We start from the raw sequence: 19,971 nt of genomic DNA on the forward strand, positions 1-19,971 counted from the left end.
ATTTTAATCAACTGAGACCAAATCATCATAACTGTTCTGTTGGAGACAGAATGCCATTATTTATAGTTTTTAATCATATTTTGCAACCTTCTCCACTGATATGCCGGTCACTAAAGGGCTTAAACAATGTCCAGTTAGCGTCTTGAACTTGTTTCTCCTCATTCTTGGAACATTCCATTTCTGTTTAGCACATGCAGCATGTGAACGTGTCAAAACAATGTGTCGGATATTATTGTTGCTTCAATGATTTAGCCACGCATTCAGGGGAGGGGGGAAAAAAAAAACGATGCGTCTACGCGTCCATCTTTGCCAGCCCCCCTTGCGCCGCTAGCAAGAAAAATAAATGTACAATCCAGATAAAGATCCTCATCTTGACACACTTCAGCCCTCGCTTTATCTCCGCCTTGGACACCGAAAGCCGACGTTTCGACGGCCCCATCCATCACGCGCGTGCTGAGGTGTTTGGCCCTCATCTGCTCGTGATTCCTCATGATCACGCTCCCAAATTATTCAAAAGAGCTTCATCAGAAAAGTCAGTGGAGTCCAACTCAAAATTGGAGTTCCCGTGGCTCCTCCAAGGTCATAGAAAGCAGCTTCAAGTGATAGGTGTTTAAAAATGGTTTTACTCCACCGGTATAGCAGTTTCATATTATGGGGACAGTTATGAGTGAGCCATGTGAACTCTGCCTAGCAACAAGTGACAGTGAGAACGATGTTAACTATCTCAACTAGGAAAAGACGCCCACTTTGTTTCTTTCAAGCAGGCAAGTGAGTGGTGATTATTTTCATTGGTCAAGATGCAGAATACGCTATAGTTTTTTTCAGCTACCTTGCTTAAAAAAAGGAAAATCATAATGAATTGTGATTTTAATTATTTTTAAACGAGAAACCCGTCATTTCATATTTTCTAGGTTTGTTCTAAAATGAGCCGGTCACTCGCAATGACCTTGAATCAATACCTCGCTCAAGTTATCTTCACTTGCAGGCAGATCTTTGCCCGGCAACGACTATGTGGGGGGAAAAAAAAATCTCCGATTGGGAGACAAACGCAAAGGCCGCCTAAAGGATTAAGTCCATCTTATGCCAGAGACAATGTGAGAAAAGTCATCCCTGACATTCTCCGGCCTTATCTAACGTGGCCGCAAGCACTAAATTCACCTGTTGACGTGCTACTGCAGCTAGTTTTTATTAAAAAAAAAAAATCTCATTCCTGTGCAGCAAGCAAGGAGATTTCACCTGCCCTGAGGTCCAATTCCAGCAGCCATCACCTTCTCCCCTTTTTCTTTTTTTTTTATATTACATATATACAGTACATGCGATGCAATAGTGTACATCTGTGTTCTTGTTTTGTTTGACCTCTCGTGTCCACTAAATCCAGAGAGCTGACACATTTATAGGAATAATTCATAACTCACACCGCCACCCCGTTTTTTTATGAGAACCTTGCCAAAACATTTTTTAAATTGAAGTGCAAAGCACTTGTCGTTTTCACTCCCTCCCTTGTTATACTCAAAGTGCATGAAATGATGTCGCTTTCAGCCATTCTCGAAATATAATTTGACAGCTAAATGAATTCGCCCGCCCCCCCAAGAAAATTAAGGCTTCTGTATGTTAGCAATGTACCTGCATGGATTTCATATTCACTATGCTGTTAAAATAAAAGGAACTGCATGGAAATGACATCATTGCCAGTGAACTCATATGACCTGTAGATGCAAAGTCGACAAGTACTGCAATGGACGGTTCTATCCCTAAATTTGGTTGTTTTCCTTGGAAAGTGGCGATTTTTAGCAACAACAACAAAAAAAGTACTTGGACATCGAACAGCCATAAAATAGATTTTTTTGGGGTGCTCGGCATGTTACGGTAAGACAAAGCCGTACAGTATCTGTATTTTGTTCTGCCTCTGGTTTCTGCTGAGCTGTGATCCATTACGCCCCATCCCAAATGTGCCGAGCTGGCCTCAGCCTACAGATAATAATATCAGCATGCTCCCGCTCGCTGTTTGTTTTCCCAACACGTGTTAGCGAGATGATGGCGGTGATCCATCCCGACGAGCCGAAGGCTGAGCGACATATTCGGTGCGAGAGGCAACCCCAAGGTGATCATTTGCATTTGTTTTTTATTGCCTTCATTAGGACCCCCCTGCTGGGGCCTCGGCACAGGCCGGCGTGACAGAACTCGTGTTTTATCTGCGCCTGGGTAGCTGCAAGGGTTAGTTTGTAGTCTCCATAAAGAAAAAGAGGGAAAAAAACAAGGTTGGCATCACAGCCACACTGACATGTGCACAGTTGTCACAATCTGTGATTAGAGATGCATTTAAGGGATGCAGTTGATCTTGTATCTATGCAGCGAAATGAAAGAGGAGGGGAACGGAAGAGGCCTTGATCAGGAGCCCTGATCCCCACCGCCAGAGATCATAAGTTGTGCTTAAATGGTCCATTAGGACCGACGGATCCTTCGTCAGTTAGGTACAATTCAAAATGGCATTATATTGACATAGTTAATAAGACAAGAGCTTTATTTGATGGGCAAAAAGCTTTTTGACTTTTCAGATCTGCAAAATGTTCTCAGAATTACGTGACGGTAAAGCTCATCTTTATTTTTTCATCAATTTCTGTCGGCAGCATTTTTTTCTGCCTGATATTTAGATTATCTACGTTTGCGCAAAAAATGCCAAAACATGTCGAAAACTTTGCTTCTGTTTACGTTTGATCCTTTCGGATAGTAGCACTACTCAATGCATTTCTTATTTGATACAGGTCTGTTTAATATTACTTCAACATAAAGTGAGAGACGCATCAAACAGGCATAGTGTGTTATATATTTTATTTTAAAAAAATTCCTGAAACTATACCATTAACATCATACAAAACGATATCTACCAATATCGTGGTAGATTTTTTTTCCATATTGTCCAGCACTGGTCAGAGCAAGAATTGTTGGACATGATTCCTCATGATCATAATGATGAAAAAAATAGTCTTAGTGGCTAAACCTTTATTAAACAAATGACAATATACGGCTGATACGATTGTCCCAAATGTGTTGCTGAGATGATCAATTAAGATTCAAGTAGCCTCGATGAACTGCACTGATTAATTGCTGAAGAGGTTTGTTTTATTGTCCATATACTGCACTGGAGGACTTTCCTGTCGTTGTTGAGCTTCTATTTGTGGACAAAAGTGCCCCTCAGATAACAATTACCAGTCAGCGGCACGGAAATGAAATAAAAAAGAATTGCGTTGAACTCGGACTAATTATACTTCTGCCTAAAGGGGGAAACGATGCCGGTCGCAGAGTGAGAGCGGCAGTCGAGATGGCGTCCACCCGCGTCCGTGGCGGGTAGTTCATTATAATGACACTACGCTGTGGCTTCGCCATCATTACGTCGAAACCTCGCCATGCCCGTTCGGCTTGTTAAAAGGCCAAACTTTGCCACTCACTTACCCGTGTTTTCCTGGCCACTTCCTGAACTCGGCAAATGCGGCCTCGCTTCGTTTCTCAATCAGTGGGGCCGAACACTCCTGAGATCACCATCCGCTTTGGTGTCAGACCTGTGGGGCGTCAGGTATTAGTCATTCGTGTTTCAAAGGAGGGTTAGGCTGAAGTGAAAACTTTTTTTCCGCAATGTTCTGACTACTTACTTTATTATTGACACTTACTGACACTTTTTTTTTGTTTGTCTTCATCTCAAATCGACCTTCTGACTGCTAGGTCCTTTAAATTAATGGCTCAATCTGAAGACTTTTGGTTCATACCAGCTTGGCCTTCATGAGCGCCCCCTGTTGGAAGTTCTAGATCAAGACCAAGCCAGCACCTCTTGTGTTTGTGTGCGTATATTGGACATAATTTATCAGGAAGACAGCAAGAAGCCCTCAGAGAAAGTCCACTTTGGTCAGAAATTCGCCTCCTTCCTCTTTCCCCAGAAACGTAACGATGAGAAGCCATTTTGGAAGTTTCTCATCAACACTAGCAGATTGTCACCATTTCCACGCGAGTTGCACATATGGACAATTCCACCTCGCTGACTTTGACGTCCTCACGTGGACGGATTTTTAATAACGCCTGCTCACACAATAAGTCTAAATCAACATGTCGGAATTATAAGCAATTCCCTCGGAAGTGTCGAGACAATAAGGCAGCAGCTGTTGGCTAAACAGAAATGCGCCATTCACCCGGGGATGGCAAGGAGGGATTTAATAAAGTAAAATGAGCCTCTGATAGTGTGTTCGATTTGCCACACAAATGCGACACAGGCAGAAAGTCCAGCGTTTGATAAAGACCGGTTTCCACAAAACGGAGAGAACAACCTGTCCTGAGTGCTAATGGCGGAGCCACGGCGTGATGGGTAAATGATGGAAGACGTGACTGGCTGATTGAACCCAGTCATTTGCTCACAATCAGGGCCGCGTTCACACATGATTGGAACAAAAGCATCTCACTAGAGGACACGGCCGACTTGTTCCCCCTAAAATTGCTGAATTTGTTGGCATGAAGACCATCGTTCAAGAATGTCACGTTTAACGGTCCATCTGAATATCGACAGATTCTCATTGGACCTGCCTGATCACGTTGACATAAGCCGTAATGAATTTCGGTAGGTTAGAACATCGATGCCACAAGCCAAGAAATTCAGCAATCCCCATTCCAAACTTGCTAAACTGAAAACAAACACAAATTTATACCACGAGCCATCGGTTATGCGCGAATGACAACGAAGCACTTTATTTTACCAACAGTCGGCAATTAAAAATAATTGCAATTTTGTTTTTGTTTTCCTACTTAATACGGTGCACCTTTTGAACAAAATCCAACAATTGTCTCAAAAATATCAACAGAACGAAAAAATAGATTTTCAGCATCTGATTGAAGTAGCGCCGTTTTTTTTATATATATATTTTTTTTACATGACCGAAGCGGCACCCGCCAAATCAGTGTGATTCCGAGCTAACGAGTGTCCATGCTGCTTCTCCGCTGTTTTATCGGACATGAAAGGAGACGAGACAACGACAAAAGCGCAACAAGAAGCGATGGCGGCAGACCGCTTGCCGCCATCGTGCTCTTGGCATGTGAAAAGCAGAGCATTGTTCGCACCTTCCGCAATCACCTGTCAACAAGGGAAATCAATCTACAAGCATCCAAATTGTCCTTTTCAAAGAGCCTCATCGTCGTCACCGTCACTGGATTGATGAACAGTTGCCGTGTGCCACGATTCAATTACCACTCTCATAGACGCCGGCCAAAATATACCTGGATGATCACAATCGAATCGTTGTTAGACCAGATCTGCTGCAACGATCTGAATTCTCCTTGCAAAAAGATTCAATCTATCGCCTTAGTGCAGGATTTCTTGTCGGACAACTTTGGTGACAAGATCAATTTCATATTTTTCTTAAAGCAAAAGTCCCATGTCAAATTTACTGGCCACCCCCTGAAAATTGCACAGAATTAATGAACATGATCATTAAAAATACAAGCAATTGGCTAGATTTCCCCTCCCCCCAAACATATTAACGGCATTTCCATTCATTTCAGTGGGGAAAGATGATTTGAGATACAACTGTTTGGATTGACAAGTGCCATTAAATGTGCCATTTATTTAAACATTCATTCATTCATTCATTCATCTTCCTAACCGCTTGATCCTCACTAGGGTCGCGGGGGTTGCTGGAGCCTATCCCAGCTGTCTCCGGGCAGTAGGCGGGGGACACCCTGAACCGGTTGCCAGCCAATCGCAGGGCACACAGAAACGAACAACCATTCGCACTCACACTCACACCCAGGGACAATTTAGAGTGTTCAATCAGCCTGCCACGCATGTTTTTGGAATGTGGGAGGAAACCGGAGCACCCGGAGAAAACCCACACAGGCCCGGGGAGAACATGCAAACTCCACACAGGGAGGCCGGAGCTGGAATCGAACCCGGTACCTCTGCACTGTGAAGCCGACGTGCTAACCACTGGACTACCGGGCCGCCATTTTATTTAAACACAAATTCTAAACTACCTGTCCCTATGTGACAAAAGTAAAAAAAAAAAGTGTAAATTCATACACAACACATGTCGTTGTACTCCTCGAATTTCTTAGTGATGAAATTAAAGTATAAATGACAAAAATGTAGTACTTTCAGAATATACTTTCATAAATAGACAACATATACAAAAAATGTAATTACTTGTGGCAAATACATACATTACCTTTAATGAATAAGTAATTTAATTGATCTATAACTCATACTACGTTGATATCTTTTGTCTGAATAATCTTTTGTCCGTGGCTTCAACGCGATCGTGTTTGTGATTGTGTTTTTCTCAGCTTTTTAATTATATATGCCAACTGGAAGTGATTTTAACGGGAAATGCAAAGCCGCCAATCAAGGATGCGATCAGCATGCTGTTGCATTCATTGTTTCTGCTGGTGGCCCGTTTGAAAGTGTCCCCCTCAAAAAATTCTTAAAAACACTTTCACTGTGTGATTAATTAGTGCGCGATAGTATCTGCCAGAGTGTTAATCGCTTTTCTTGAAGGCCAATTATGTTGTTTTGACTACATGGCCACTTTATCGCCAAGAAAATGTCGCCCTCATTCATATTCGTTCCTATTCATGCTCCCAAATTTCTATATGCTGTCGTACACAACTTGCTTGAATGTATATTTTGCGGCAAATGTGAATTGGTTGGGCCAACTCCCGTGTACCCTCGAGGACTCTGCCAAGGGTGCAGAACTGGTCCACGGCCGGGACAAAAACCACACTGCTCCTCCTTAATCTGAGACTTGACTTTCCTCTTCAGCACCCCTGAATAGATTACATTATTTTGGTGGCTGAGCAAAGAAACAGAAATGCTACAAAAAAGCTAATCGTGGCGCCATTATAGAGGTGTCGCGGCTCTGGTGATGTGCTCTATGATGTATCGAGAGACGTTTCACCTCAGGGCCCCAACCCCCACGCTCGGCCCTTTTTGCGCAGGCCGGCCGGTTGCCATAAATAATGCAAGGCAGATACATCACGCTGAGGCGTCGCTTTATCCGACACGTGTAGCTGTCATCTTTGATGAATGGCAACACGGCCATGATGGCGCCCGAGTCAAACACAAGCGTGGAGTTTTTGGGGGACGTGCCCGTTGTGTGCAGCAAAGTGCAAGCGCGCGGCGATCATTTGCTAACGTGTTAGCCCTCTGGGCTAGTTCCTTCTGCATTCACCTGGGTGCACGACTTATCGGGAAAATCCAAGCAAAGCGAAGCAATCCTGCTGTGCATGTCTCAGACAGATCACAAAAATCATCTGTCTTTCGGTACGCAATTATTCGATCGATGCGGCGGGGGTGAGTGGTGTCGGTGTGTGTGTGTTTTTAGGTGGGTGATTTTGAATTCTCTTGGCACTTGTTGGCCCACTGCCCGTCCAAGCAGTCATAGGCAATATGATCAAATATCCATTCGTTATCTCTCCAAAACAGCCCCTGGGAGTGTTATTCGTAATGTTTTTTTTTAAATACCTTTCTTTCCTAATTTTAATGCAAAATCTTATGAAATACATGACCGTCACTATGATGTACATATGAAATAATTAGATCAATTAGAATAGTTGATTTGGTGTGGTTATTATTGTTAGGGTTTCCCCCCTTCCCCCACCTATCACTGCAAAATATTGTGATACATTCCAGGGATTATTGCCCTGCGCCTACCTTGTTTGCTTGTGCCACTAAAAAAAAAAAAAAAACTCCTTCATGGTGGCATCGTCAATTATTCCCTCAGTTTGAAGACTGTTCCACTCAGCATGCTGTGCATGATTAGCATTGGCCTCGAGCAGGACCCGGCTTTTTCTTCTTCCCAGGTGTCTTTTTGATGTAAAAGTCATGAAATGTTCTTGACACACATCCTTTCCTGGCTAGCCCGCTGCCCGTCTAGGCAGCGATGATCACAGACCTGTGATTCGTGTCTGGGAAAAGGGCTGTGGGAGCTGCAATTGAATTGGTTGCTAACTTTTGGTTTCTGCTCTGATGAGCCTACACCTCTTTCCATTTCCACGCATACATCACTGCTTCATTTGCATACCTGTCGAGTGCACGCGGCCGAAGCGCCGTGTTCGACAGCGCTGCGGGTTGAACTTCCTCGGGAGGAACTTTCCCGCCCCAATGTGTTAGCGTCACATGAGCGCAGAGGAGACTTCAGAATATATTTAGCGCTCAGGTAGCTAAAGGAGATTAATTTATCTGCACCCCCTCTTCTTTCTTTTTTTCTCGTGTCCCCCTCAAGGCTTCAAGTGTCCACGCCAATAAGCTTCAATGCTTCGTCCTGAGGATACAAGCAAGAGGGAAATATTGACACTGGGATATTGATGTTTGCATGAATCTCAAGGTCCATTTTACATGAGTAAGGAATGGACTGCAATTGTAAGCAACGAGCAAATTTTGACGCAGTGCTAAAATCTTTAATAGTTCTTTAAAGCCCTGGAATCATGGACAACTTCTTGTTCAACTTAAAGCTTAGCAGCTTGAGACTTGTTGAGTATATCGTCTTTTGAATTTTTTTTTTTTAACCTTTATTCATGGAAATTTTGTTTTTCGCAGTTGCTTGTTATTGCAATACTCGTGTCGCCTATATTTCCGGAGACAAATTCCTTTTGTGTTCTCCATACCTGGCCAATAAAAAAGATGATTCTGATAAGAAAATTAGCTTTAGCTATTCACATGAAGACATCCAATGGAACGGCAACCCAGCTGCTGGGAGAACATGTCAAGCTTATCATAAGACTTTCATTTGCCTTGCTTTTATCCTTTCACAGCTGCGCGGCGCGCCGATTTCTGACGTTGCCACTGCGTAAACTGGTCGGATCTCATCTGTCTTTCCCGCTCTGTCAATGTTCTCTCTCAGTTGTTACCAGCCCAAGCAGCAGGTGTGCGATATGAGGCAATAAAAACGCATTTTACTTGGACGTCAAACAGCAGAAAATGCTTGTTGAATGCAATATCTTCCAAAGTTGCGCAACTTGAAGCATTCCTGGCTAACTTTTCATTACAAGGACGGCAAACCAAAGATGCTTCTCACAAAACTTTCGAGATGTTCGGCTTTGAACTGAAATTTTGGGATCAACCAAACGATGCATTTTCACATTTAAAAGGTGAACTTAATTTCACCTTCTATAAACTTTGGAATGTCATTCAGTTCTTTATTAGACAACAGTAAGTTACGTGAAAAATACTGAAACCTTGAATTCAGAGATTTAGAGAAGCTCACATTGTTTACCTGTACAAGTTTTCGTGTCTCAAATTTGACCTGAATTTTTTGGTAGTAACAACAGCATAAGCACGTAAACACTAAGCCACCAAGTATAACACGTCGGGAATAATGTAAATGCCCACTTTGCTAATCAAAATGCCCGGAGATGAAAAGTGACAAGAGCCTAATTGAATGTCAAAACAAAGTGTAAACCACTCTGGACTTGTTGCAAAAGTCGGAGTTAAAGCCGAGCAGGCGCCGAGGTGTCACGGCAAATCCCAGTTAATTAATTTCGCTATCTGTTAATTGCATTGCGTGTCATTAGCGATGCTCTGAATGAGTAATGGCTCCTTCCTGCGTCTGCCCCCGCTAGCGTTGCACACTCTTTTACCGTATTTTTTCGGCATATCTCATCAGACCACAGTACAGGCTGTTGAAACGTTTTTTTTTTGTTTTAGTTTTTTGTGCTGCCATGGCTGCAAATGTACCTGTCCCACCGCCCCACCCCGAAAATCTAAAAGGGGGCGGGCCAATCTATGGCTTTAGTTGCCATAAAAAAAAGCCCTTCAATGACTACAGATCGTTTTAGAGGGTGAGTTTTTTTGTCATTTTTACATACAGAGCTAACTAGAAAATCATTTTTTGACTAATCCTGGCACTTAAAACATTCATGCAAAAACAAATATGAGTTAAATTCCCCTTTGATACAATGTATTGGCACAGTAGTATGATTTTATTTTATTTTTTTCTTGGGCCGAGCGTCTCACCCCTCGTGTCTGTGCGCGTGGTGCAATTGATGCCTCTTATCCTCGAGTGCTCATACTTGCATCGTTTATTAGTCTGACCTCTCGTGCAGCGGCAGGAGTCAGGAGCTGCTCATCAGTACAAAGCCGCGCGTGTCGGCTTTAGTGCCACATACAACTTTGTGTCCAAATGAGAAATGGCACCAATTAGGTTAGCGGCTTGATATTTGACTTGGCAGCGGGGACGGCTAAATGTGTGCTCGCGTGGGCCGAGTGATGCGCTCGTAAAAGACTTGCTGTGACACCCGACGACCGTCACCGCTCGTGTTGACCTAATTCAATTTTCTTTGCAATTACCTGTGCTATATTACTATTAGGGCCGGCACTAGCATCGCATGAATCAAGCCGGCGCCCCAACCCCCCCACTGTGATGTATCTCCGCGTCTCGCCTGATTCGCTTCAACGTATTTTAGATAAAAGAACACGAAAAGCAGACTGCGCTGTCGGGCCCTGTCAAAGGAACATTATGTATAATTGCGAGCATTCAAGCTCATACCAAAGTGATAGCCAGTCTGAGAAACAAGCCCAAAGACTTTAGGGGGGGCGGGTATGGGTTGTTATTAGTAGATGTAATTAAAAGGCCGAGGCCAGGAGGGCGCCTTCGTTTGAATCCCACGCTTCGTTGCCGAGAACCTCAGCGCTTGTGACGGCTCCAGTCAAGCGAGCGGCCATCATCGAAGTGCGCGCGTGTTGGGGGCAATCGACTGGACCCCGTCACCTCGGCGTCCCTGCGAGGTGATAACAGAAATGAATTCATCGGCAGGAAATTTACAATCAAGTGGGTCTGAAAACACCCTTTAATCAATAATAAGCGTAGCGGAGGTAACGTGACGGGAGACTGATGAGATCATCACCACCTTCTTCATTTATTTTACTGACAAGTCCAGCCAAGCTTAAAGGGGAAGTCGAGTCAAAAAATGTCTTTCCAACAATGTGTCCAAACACGGTGTTTTTATTAATATTCCGTTTGTGGATTATGAGTTGAGCAGCAAAAGCCACTTGCTTGTACCCTTCTCAGTGAGCGGCCATTTTGCCCACTTGCTGTCAACTGAAAATGACAGTAGTTTGATAGTTTGATGAAGTCATTCTCCAAATAATAATCTACGTGTAATTAGCATGCCGGCAAGTGGCCGAAAACCTAGAATTGTCTTTCCTTCTCCAAACGTCTTTTGGGTTTTAGGAACTATGTTATGAGTGCTCCGATATAATTGCGCAAAATGGATTCCACCACTGACTGTCACGGTTTATTTGCCCATTAACAGCAGCACGAGCAGCAGCAAACACAAACTATTACCGTCAATGGCGTCTTAAGCACAGAGCTCATTATATTTAACACTTCCCTCTCTACGTCTACTCCAGAAACATTCGGAAGCCTCCTTGTTTTCGCTTCTATTTAAGGTTTACTCAAGTGCAGCGTGGGAAGCAAGACGTAGTTAGCCGGCGAGCAAGGGACAAAGACCGATGCAGGCAATGGCTTGTGTTTTATTTGCCTTCGGTTTAATAGTTTTAAAAAAAAATTTTTTTTAGCTTTTTCTGTAGCCATACTAAACATTTCTCTGAGGCACAAAGTTGAGCACAAGTAAGTTAGCGGTGTTAGAAAGTCGGCAAAGATAAATGGACTTTATCCTGGAGTGCACATACTGGACATAATGTACGGGATTATAAAATACAGTACAATAAAAACATACCCTTATTGAGGCATAATTAATTGATCAAACTCTTGCCGAAGAATGAAAGTAAATGTCCTGTAAGTATACAAAACAACGAGCCGCGTGTGCGTGACATTCTCCTCTTTTAATAGCGGGTCCAATTAGGAGTAGTCGTAAAAGGTGTTAGGCGGCCGTTAAAAAGTGCTTAAAACGGAATGTCTTTTCATGATGTTAAACGTTGGCTACATTTTTACGGCAGTCAAAAAGAAATATGGGTCAAAAGGACAAAATATTTTAGAATACACTCAATTGTTTCCTGTTGCAACTGCTTTGTCGTGTAAGAATCCACGACCCGGAATTTAAAAAAATATGTATCTTGCATCGGGTTTCTTTGCACTCATGGAGTGTCCATAAACAGGATAGTACCGGTAGTTTAAAAACGTATCCCTTAATAACATAAATAGGCTTGCACAATCAGGATTTTGGAGACGATCACCGATGAGTGAATTTAAAAACTCTGATGAGATCCAAACTATTGAAAGAAGCCGTTTACTGAGCCCACAAATAAACCAACATTTGCGTAGAATTGACGGCCATTGAAATGCATTGCGAAAAAGAAAAAAAAAAGAATTAAACTCCCAAATATTCTCTCTCAAGGCCTCCTGCCGACTTTGTCCCCCGTGGGCGAGCACCGCTGCCGTTTGTGGTGTCGCTTGCCGCCTTCTTCATTACGGCGGAGCGCAGGCCGGCGTTTTGATTGCGGAGATGGTGTTTGGAATGCGTGGCGCGCAGCTGCGCCTGACAAAGTGTTGCATAATGTCATTCATCATAGCATTCGGGGGTGGGGGTGGGGGGGGGATTCATCACATACGTGTGCTTTTCATTGCGACAAACTCAATGCCATATTTTTTTATTTGGCACTGAGTGCTACCATTCGCTTGAAACCTGAAATGTAATTTGAAACCCCAACCCGTGTTTGATACCTTGACCCTGGCGTTAAATCAAATTTGAAACCCGAAACCTCACTTGAAGCCCGTTTTTGTAACCACAGTCCTTGTTCGAAACCGTGACCCTGTCATGAAACCCTCATTTGAGATTCTTACTTGAAACCCGAACCATGGCCTTGAAATCCTTGTTTTGGAAGTACTGCCTTGTCTTGAGACCCTCATTGAAACCCAAACTCTTTTTTAACACTTGAATTTAGGATCGAAACCCTCATTGGCACTCTTCAACTTGTCTTGAAAAACCATACTTGATATCCCAAGCTTGGCTGGAAATGTAGCAAACATAAATGGAGACCCGAACCACACACCGGAACCCTAGGCTAAACCGTGACGCAAAACCCTGCGTTCAAGTTTTAAAACTGGCTCGGAATATGAATTAGAGACCCAACATTGTCTTGAAAGCTTAATTTGAACCCCCAGCGGACCACATTAGCAAGTATCGATTAGCAGTGCTGCTAAAATTAGTCCGATAAAGACGAGCAAATGGGAGAGATTGCAAATATAGCCTCCGTTGGTTGACGAGATTTACGCTGGCTTAAAGGCTTAAACATCTGGTAATGTGATGACATCATTGTGTATGAATGAACTTTTTTGGAAAGTGGCACGGGTGGGCATGGGCGGCAGCGACAGGATTAATGTTACAGCAAAAGAGGATCAATCGCAATCAGGCGAGTGTAGCGCAGCGCGGCCGATTCGCATCGACGCCATCCATCAACACGCTGAAGGCCGCCGTGAGCTCGTCCACCTGAGGCGCTACTCGCGTGTCTCCGCCTCTGCCATGCGGGAGATGTCCGTAAAAGATTTTGAGGGGGAAAGGACGGGTGGTCAAACGTGTGACGAGCAATTGAAAGTCATGCGTCTGGCGTGATGCTAAGTACGTGTCGGGCAGATTTGCCGGTTTTGAATGTCGAGCTTTCATCACCCTCCATTGCCGACTACGTTTTGGCACGTGACGGCAGAACAAAATAGTTCGAAGCTATTACAGTTTTTGATATCATATATTTTTCCGCGTCCGGCTTGGAACGGCTCCCATCGTGGAAATTCACAGAGTGTCCCCGAACCGACAAGCACGCGCGCACACACTTTTTGTGTCGCCTTTTAATTGGCGGGCTAATGTCAAGGTGTCCCCACGAGTCTGCGGTTGCGTCCGCGTAGAGCCTGCGGAGGTTGTAATAGCTTTTGCGAGCCTCCCGTTTCACGTCGCCTTGTCCAGGTTAAAAAGAAACACGAAAGGCCGTGTAATAGGAAAGTTGGAAGCCGTCGCTGTACTTCTGGCAAATTATTACCAGGCTGCGCGTTTGACCTCCAAAAAATCCCCAAAACAAACAAGCCACACAAGTTAGAAAAATAATATTGCCATTCAAATTGTGTCCGGCCTCCGTGTGGAGTTATCGCTTGGACTTTCATGGCTCGTTCTGTCCAAAACATAGCAGCTGTGGGGATTTTTCAGTTTCCCGAAACATTTCACAGAAACGCGGTGTAATTGCCACCTAAAGGAATAACATGTCGACTTAATAGTGACGACTAAAGCACATTTTCACCTTCACAATGTTCAAGGAAAGCAAGCTTTTAATAAAAAACTGGTGGAGCAACTTTTAAGCCTGGAAAAGAGGACCAAAAAAACACAAAAGAAAAAACAACGCTCAAGTTTTCAGGGAAGAAAAAGCAACAAATGAGCCACAGGAGACAGACTACAATCCAGATGGAATAAATACAGCAAATCACCCAAGGAGGGGTTGGGGGGGGGGGGGGGGGGTGACGAGGAACTGATTGGCCTGACGCATGCGAAAGCAACACAAATGCCGCGATGCCTCCAAATAAACGAGCGACGGTGCTCCAATAAGCTGCTCTTTGAAGTGTTTAGTTTTTGGGGGCTTTTGTTTTAAAGCGTCAAATCTCCTGAAGGTCGTCCATCGATTCCCATTCCTCAAATCCTCGCCACCTCAAAACGTAAATGCCAGCAGGACCTCCGATGATGGGAATTGATTACTTCTGCCCAATAATTGCGAAAAATAATGCTGTTAACGTTCAGCCCGCCTCGCCGCCTTGGTGGATTGAAAACACAAAAGGTTGGGATTATTATTTGTGCTTTCTGCTTTTAAATCTCAACAACGCATTACGGCTATTACACAGAGGTCAAAACCGTGAACCGGGCCTTTTGCGTGACCGCGCCATTAACTCATTCACTCCCAAAGACGTTTTTAAACGTCTTTTCAGACTTGATCCAGAATTGGCTGGTGTACTGAATGAGTTAAGAGTTCCACAAGAAACAAATGCACAAACACGTACATTTACCTTTGGAGGGAAAAAAAATAAATACTGAGTTTGTTTACAATTTCATCCTGGTAAAATGGGGATTGTGATTTTTTTATATTTCTTTTTATAGGTGCGCGGCAGCTGACGTTCCCCCCAGGAGGAAAGATTAGACACCGCCGCGAATATTCAATCCTTCAACTGACATTTCACTCAGCCGTAGGGTAGGTCGCACCTTACAAATAAGCTCAGAGGATGGACTCGTTTGTAAACGACTGCATTCGGTAGCGACCCATGTTGGCTATTTTTTTTTTCCGGACGTTTGGCTGAGCGGTGATGCGAGCGGGGCGGCCTGGGTGGCAAAACCTGGATGAGATGTGATCCTCCAACCACGAGTGTGACGATCAAGTGCTTCTTTCGATGTTTACTTTGAAGATACGCCACCTTTTCTCTAATAATCTTCGTCATACTCCCTAAATCGTCAAAATGCATGAAAAGCACAGTACATCACCGTTACCATCAAAAGTCAGACATTTTTAAATGCCCCAGGAATCCAAAACCCCCGCGTTCCTCTGAAAAGGCTGATTGGCGGCAATGCCTTCATATTCACGATTCAATTATTTGCATATTTTCGCTACTTGTAGGCCTGCCAGTTCCCTCAAATAGCGTGTCCACCGTATTAGAGTGAAGCGCAGATACCCGAAAAATCGACAGTGCTTACTAAGTTTGCCCAGATTTTCTGGCTAAATGAAAAGAACAAACCCATTTAGCAAGAAACATGAAGCGGTGCCTCTTGATTTGCTTTAGTGGGCCACATAAAGTCATCGAGCGGGTGGGATCCAGCCCCCAGGCCTCAGAATGCGTTCCTTCTGTCTTCCGATGTAAATCCTGCACGACGCATACAGGGCGTCGAGAGGTGACATTCGCCTTTCATTAACTCTCTGTAACGTGCGTAGGAGTCTTTTTTTTTTTTTTTTTTTTTCTCCCAAAGAGCCTTTATGCGGTGACAGTGACGTGATCACAGTTGAGTCTCTGCCGTCTTTAAACAGCGCCACTCATCCTTGGTTGCGCAGGTGCGCGTGTCGGTTTCCCATGGGCGGCTCGCTTCCCGCCAACTTAGAGGACGTTGTCGGGACACGGCGGCTAATACATGCTAATGCCGCCTTCTTCCTATTTGGCGAGATTGATGGCTCGGCGGCACTTCTCATTGATCAGTCCGACACAATCTGCGTCTCCAATGAGGGTGGGCCGACGGGTTTGTGCATTCTTCCGGGGAGGCCTCATCCTGGAGGCTACGACGCCGTGGCACGTCTCATCGATCGCACTCAACTTATTTGTGTAAATACTTTGTAACCTTGCCCGTTTTGCAAAGTGCGGCAGATGGGGGGGGGGGGGATGGAGGGATAACTGGGACGTGGGACAGGGAGATGAATGGATGGAAAAGGGCATGGCTGTAGTTAGGGTTTGGGTGATGGGGGGGGGGGGGGATGGCAAGCTTCCTCTTGCTTGTTTTTAGTTTCCATATCCCTGTGTCTCTTTAACTCATTCCCTCCCAAAGACGTTTTTAAACGTCTTTTCAGACTTGGTCTCGAATTGGCTGGTACTGAATGAGTTAATGTTGTGCCGCAATGGCATTGCAGTACTTGTTTCTTAATTATGCAGACATTAAACCACCAAGTATTGCTGTGGTCTCCTGTGCTGCATTTGCGTTCTACTCTTATCTCTGACAGGGAGATGGATGCCGGGCCGGGGATGGATGGGTGATAATTGGATTTTGGGATTGGGTGATGGACGTATGGTGGGATGGTGACCTGCTGCTGCAGTGGGCAAAGCATGTCATTTTCATAGGCTCTGATTTCGAGGGGGGGATTACAGGAATGATGGGAATTAATTATGCATTCATCATCAACATGATGGATTCCGCGTGATCAAACTCCAAACTATATTTCCCCCGAGAAGCGAGATGCAGCTGTGGGGTCCACTGCTTCCTTTGGAAACACCCTTTCACTTCCCACTCTCTGAACATGAAACTTGACTTTCGTTCATAGGGTCCGCAGGGTGGCACTCGGACATTTGAGCTGTCCTTGAAGCCACTTGACGCGTGCTCTATTTTCAAATCCGGCATGTGAATCTGCACATTGATCATTTTACAGATGCACGCCAGCTGGCATTTTTTAGAAAATCTGTATGCGCCGTTGTGGGCGTGGACAAAGCAGCTCCCTTTCAATATGGCACACTCACATCTCGCATGCAGACATCTCTGTGTGATAAACAATGCAGTAATCCGTGCGTGACTGCAGCATTGTCACTGATGTTCGCCGATGGGGCGACAGACAACGCAAGTGAACACTCATTAAATAAATACCGAATGTGCTCTGGTGATAACCGCTGATGACTTGATTGTGTCCGCACACCTCATGTATTTCGTGCATCTCTCACCATTTCTCCATGATAACCTCCACCATGCACAATAGAAATAATAATAACTGTGGAAATAATGTCTCAATTGTTGTTTGTTTTTTTTTTTTTTGTTCGGCAGCATCTTCCCCACTCCATCAGCGGTATGCGGGGGTGCAGTTGACAAACGAGGGCGGCGTCAGCGTCGTCCTTATTTGTCACTATTGTCCGCCCGTTTCCCACAGCTGGAGAGACAAAGGCCAAAGAACATATGAGGTACATGCATTTTTAATGTGACATCCTCATCAAATCCGCCGCGGACGGCTGAGCGGAATGACAACGACGTTTCGCCTCGTACGCGAAAGCCGATGTGAAGGGCACATCCGACTGCCGCAATGACTGCGACACATCCGCCGGTGATTTTTGTCTCCGCGTTTAATGACGAAATAAGATTCGCGGCGGTAAAAGCTAGGCAATAATCACCTCAATAAAACATGTTGGGGACGCGATATGGAGGCCATTTGTCAGACCTCCTGTTTCGGCCTCCGTCTCAAAAAAAATATAAATGAATAAACATTTAGATGACAAACAACAAAAGTGACTTTCCTGTTTTGGTTAATAACGTTCAGATTTGTACTTGTTTCTAGTACTTGTACTTGTAGTACTTGGTCAACAAATCGTCCGAAATTTTGACATTTGCCAAAGTAAATGCAGACGTTGCATATAGTTGCAAAGGGCTTATATTAAAAAAAAAAAATCAGTGAACTTTGATGGAAGGCTACGGAAATCGGAGAATGTCTACTGCTAAAATGCTGAAATAATTTTAAGATTAACAAGTTCTATCAACAATTCATCAATTATAATTTGATCATCAATTAGTTGTCGATTTATCGTAATACCTCTAGTTCAGAGTATGACTTAGTGTTTCCACAGGTTAAACATTAGCTTCCTTCTTCTTATGCTGCGGAAGATATTATATAGGACGCTTATATCACAGTGTCGGTCCACATTATACGTTCCGCAACACAATCATGGCAATTTGACCGCCTCACCTTTTGTCCGGCGGCGAATATGCTGAGCGTTCCCCCGCGCTCATTATGTGTCCAGCCCTCAAATGTCACCCTGCCCTGCAGTCACCACGCTCACGGAATGTAAATAAATTCCAAACTGAATCTTTCATCTGGCGTCATTCTAATGAGGTGAGCCTCAATTAGACAAGGCTTACGCTCAGGCCGGGTTTGAATGTCACCGAGCGGTTTCTGACATTTCTCTCTTTGATTCGCCGTCGGAATCGAAGGCGAAGCCGAAACGACAGACTCGGGGTGCTCGCTCCCACCAGGGCTTCGTCTATACCGCCCTGTTTTTTTTTTATAAAAGGTATAATGGTGGACTCAATTACATGTCGGCATGTAATTAGCCTTGATGAAATGAATGCACTCGACTTTTACCTGCACCGCAGTGACACTGAACAGCAGGGCCAAGAGGTAGTGTTTTCTTGAGTGTGATTGGCTTTCAGGGGGTGTGCGGTGGTGGTGGTGGTGGGGGTTGATTGTGAAAATGAGTCATCAATTGTCCAGTCAGGAATTGAATGAGTTTTCACTGTTAGGCAAACTTGCATTGCTTGATGGACACCTTTGTAGCTCTTGCTCACCCAAACACTTTTTTTTCATATTTGTTAAAACTGTCATTGGGAACTGACTCTAGCGCACAGCAGCTAAATAAGACGGATTTGAAATATCACATTTTGAAAGTAGCAAAGCCACCGTCTTTTTCAAGTCCCATTTTGCCATGTCTCTCGCTTCACTTGACTTTTTAGCACCACCTTGCACAATAGAAATGTATTGCAACCCGGGGGGGAAATCCAGGTTCAAAATTCAAATTTTTTCCCCCCTCTTTTCACTCCCAAGACATTTTTAAATCCCAGAATGCATTTATTTGGTCAGTTTTATCAAGTGCATTACAAAGCGCAACCCCCTCGCCAGTTGCCCTCTTGTCTTATCACTTGCAGAAGCGTTCGCCTCACAGTGGAGGAATTAACATCCATCCCCATTCCAATAAAGCGCTCAATTGTTCCGCAAAATGACAGCAAGAGAAATAGAAATCCATTGGTACGTCCGGGTTGGCGGGGTGGGTGGGTTGGGGTGTTCAAGGGCCAACAATTCTATGAAGGCCGTGAGTGTCCAGCACAATAGCGCCAGTGTTTGTTCTTTGACACAAAAGCAGGCCAAGAAGAAGACGCCTTGTGGGGGAAGAGGATGAGGAGGGGTCGCTCGTTTCTTTTCCGTCTTGATGACCATTGCCATCGTGGCCATTGTGGGGATTCAATCACTCGAAGCAGATTGCGTGGCCCGGTGGTCTCCGGAGCGACACAAACAAACAAACAGGTGGGTGTGGCGCGCGGGTTTTTTGCCGATCTTTTGTTGGCCGATAATTAGATACGAATTCCAAACGCGCAGGGAGAGGTAATGGCTTGCAGAGAAATGCGACTCGGGGTTGCAAGCGACACAAAGATGGAAAAGTCATAATAGCTCAGCACAATTTGGAAGCAGTCAGGCAGCTCTTTTGTTTGCAGCGCAACCGTTTTTTTTTTTTTTTTTTGCGTAAACAAGTTTTGTATTGGTTCCATAAGTGCTTGTTGTTGTTGCTT

At 44.4% G+C, this 19,971-nt stretch overlaps 1 protein-coding gene across 3 annotated transcripts in view; it reads left to right on the forward strand.

Annotated features, from left to right (window-relative positions):
* Positions 1–19,971, forward strand: part of cdh19 (cadherin 19, type 2) — a 60,001-nt gene that overhangs the window by 25,054 nt on the left and 14,976 nt on the right. For all 3 annotated transcript variants that reach the window (XM_052054374.1, XM_052054375.1, XM_052054376.1), the window contains exons 2-3: positions 17,467–17,600; positions 19,545–19,708. The gene's annotated coding sequence lies outside the window, so the exon portion shown is untranslated. The remainder of the gene's footprint in view (positions 1–17,466; positions 17,601–19,544; positions 19,709–19,971) is intronic.

This window comes from Hippocampus zosterae, chromosome 20 (assembly GCF_025434085.1).
Source record: "Hippocampus zosterae strain Florida chromosome 20, ASM2543408v3, whole genome shotgun sequence".
Taxonomy (NCBI): domain Eukaryota; kingdom Metazoa; phylum Chordata; class Actinopteri; order Syngnathiformes; family Syngnathidae; genus Hippocampus; species Hippocampus zosterae.